Source organism: Microtus oregoni, unplaced genomic scaffold (genome assembly GCF_018167655.1).
Source record: "Microtus oregoni isolate MIOR12 unplaced genomic scaffold, Mior012 000107F_ref0000227, whole genome shotgun sequence".
In the NCBI taxonomy this organism is placed as follows: Eukaryota; Metazoa; Chordata; class Mammalia; order Rodentia; family Cricetidae; genus Microtus; species Microtus oregoni.
The window spans coordinates 784,400-787,351 of NW_024544725.1; positions in this window are offsets into that span (position 1 = coordinate 784,400).

The window sequence follows — 2,952 nt, forward strand, 5'->3', positions numbered from 1 at the left end:
TTTGTATCAATAAACCAAGATCCATATCAATGCATATCTCTATAGCATATCCCCCTTTAAATGTAGAAGAACATTTATAAACAATATTTGGTAATATGGGCATAGTTATTCTCCAAACTGCTTCCTGCTGTTTCTTGGGTGAAATAATTTTTGAGGGGTGTTCAAGGCAACCTTTCAGTGGGTCTTGGCCCATCAAACCACATTACTCTGGGAGGATGCCTCAGGTTCTCATCTTCTATAAAAAAAAAAAAAAAACCTCTTTTCCAAAGCAATACATCCTCAGACCCAAATTCTGAAGTCAAGATACCTTTATATTATACATGCTGGTTTAGCTTAGCAGCAGATACAATGAAATGTCTCTCTGTACTTAGCTCCTTCACAGTCAAAAAATTTAAAGACAGCACAATAACATATATAATACAGATTATTGTGTATTTTTCATAATTACATGGTTTATTTATTTTAGTCCTTTTAATCTATGGCTGTCTGTACTCTGTCTCTTTAAAGACTTTGTCTTTAAAAAAAATATTTACTTAGCCAGGCGGTGGTGGCACACACCTTTAATCCCAGCACTTGGGAGGCAGAGGCAGGCAGATCTCTGTGAGTTTGAGACCAGCTTGGTCTACAAGAGCTAGTTCCAGGACAGGCTCCAAAACCACAGAGAAACCTTATCTCAAAAAAACAAAAAAAAATACTATCTATACTGTTTTTTTTTCTTTTTCCCAAGCCTACATACATTGATCCACACTGTGACCCATTTAGAGGGTTTTTATGTCTGAATCTGTCCTATTGTGTATCTGTTGTTCTTTACTGTCCAAGAGCACTTCTTAAAATGCTAAGCGCTTCTTAAAAACTTAAGCTGCACCATTGCTAGGGGAAATATGGATTTTCTGCTTGCTCCACACAGTCCAGCATGGCAGAGCTGCTTGACACCTCTGAGAGTCATCTCTAGGCACACAGCTGGCCCATGTTGCTGACAAAACCCATATAAAATCTCATTTTCCTGAAAGAGCCAGAAGTCGCGCTGGCAGCATGGCCCAGAAAGTCAGCATTTCAAAACAGCTCAGCCTTTTTTTCTGCTCCCACAGAATCAGGAAGACCACTCTTAGAGAAGCTGTGAAACACTGCCAGAAAAATTCTGGCTGCCAATAAGCCATGCTTAACTCTGTTCTTTTGCATCTAAAATTACTTTGTAAGCATTCTCAGATTTTTAATGGATTTTAGTTTGCCAGATTGGCACCAATTTTTTGGAGGAGGGCCACTTGCTGTTTCCAGCTGCTTAGCCCTGAAATAATCACACAGGAACTGGGTTCTTTAAATCACTGCTTAGCCCATTAGCTCTAACTTCTTATTGGCTATCTCATATATAAATTTAACCCATCTCCATTAATCTGTGTATTGCCATATGGCAGTGGCTTACTGGCAAAGTTTCAGCATGTCTATTTCTGACAGAGGCTCCATGGCTTCTCTTTTGGCTCCTCCTTCTTTCTCACAGCATTCAGTTTAGTTTTTCCCACCTACCTAACTTCTGACCTGCTATAGGTCCAAAGCATTTTCTTTACTTATGAATGGTAGTCACAGCATAAAAATGAAATTTCCACATCAAATTTCCTGTAGGATTGTGCTACTTTGATTAGTATAGGTTTATAATATAATATCAAAGCAGAAAACATGGTGGATGACTGCTTTCAATTTTGTTTTTCTTCCTCTGAATTGTTTTGGCTATTTCATATTTTGTTATTTCATTCAAATGTTAGGGTTTGTGTTTCTGGAAAAAATGGCATAGAAATTTTGATTTAGTTATATTAGTCCTTTAAAATAGATTTTTAGAGGGTGGCTATAGACAATTAGGATGACATGGAGCATGATTTTGAATTAATTCTATTTTCAAAATATCTTCTCTATATTGTTTGTTAAATATGTTAGAGATTTCTCTAAGCTCATTAGGAAGACATTGAGCACGATTTTGAATTAATTCTATTTTCAAAATATCTTCTCTATATTGTTTGTTAAATATGTTAGAGATTTCTCTAAGCTCATTAACATAATATTTTAAGAAATCTCCTTTTCTTGATATTATTAGCATTGCTCCATCAGAGCTACAAATACTATTTTTGTGAAAGAACTATCTTTTTAAAATAGTAATTATACAAATGTCAATATGTGCATAATGTTCTTGTGAAAGGGATGAACATTTGTGGATCTTTTCTAAGATGCTAATGTAATCAAGCCATGTGTATCTCAGGAAGTGTCTTTTCTCAGTATTTAATACTATCACAATCAGCAAAGTTATAAATGATGAGAACTATATGAGAAGTTTCTTAAGTTACAAGACATTCCCAGCTGTTTAATCCAACTCCTCCTGCTTTGTAACTATCCATTCATCATCTTACTAATTTTAAATAACTATGTTTACCCAAAACAACAGTATTAATTTAGACTTGCTTTGAGCACATTTTAAACATCAAAGACCTAATTAACATACTATAATTTCAATCACTGTTCTTATCATCATAAGACTATTTACTACTGAGGCCTTATGTGATCAAAAGTAAAGAAAGGGAATATTATCCAGAAACCTACTATGAAGAATATTACTTGCCATCTATTTCCAACAAATTGAACAACTAGGAAAAGCACATGAACTCCAGACTAACATGTATTAACAGAAAAAGATACCAAAGAATCCATCCCTCATTTTAAATTAAGAAAGCTGAGTCAGGGAGTCACCATGATTCTCCCACTCCAGACAGATGCAGGTTAAGATCATTCCTGGTAAACCAGCTCGTGGGCTACAGCAGATTATTAGAAATGGGCTAGTCCAGGTGCAAGAGCTAGCCTAGAAGAGGCTAGATAGAAATGGGCCATGTGGTGTTTAAAAGAATACAGTTTCCATCTAATTATTTCGGGGCATAAGCTAGAGCTAGCTATGTGGGCGGCCGGGTGCCGGGG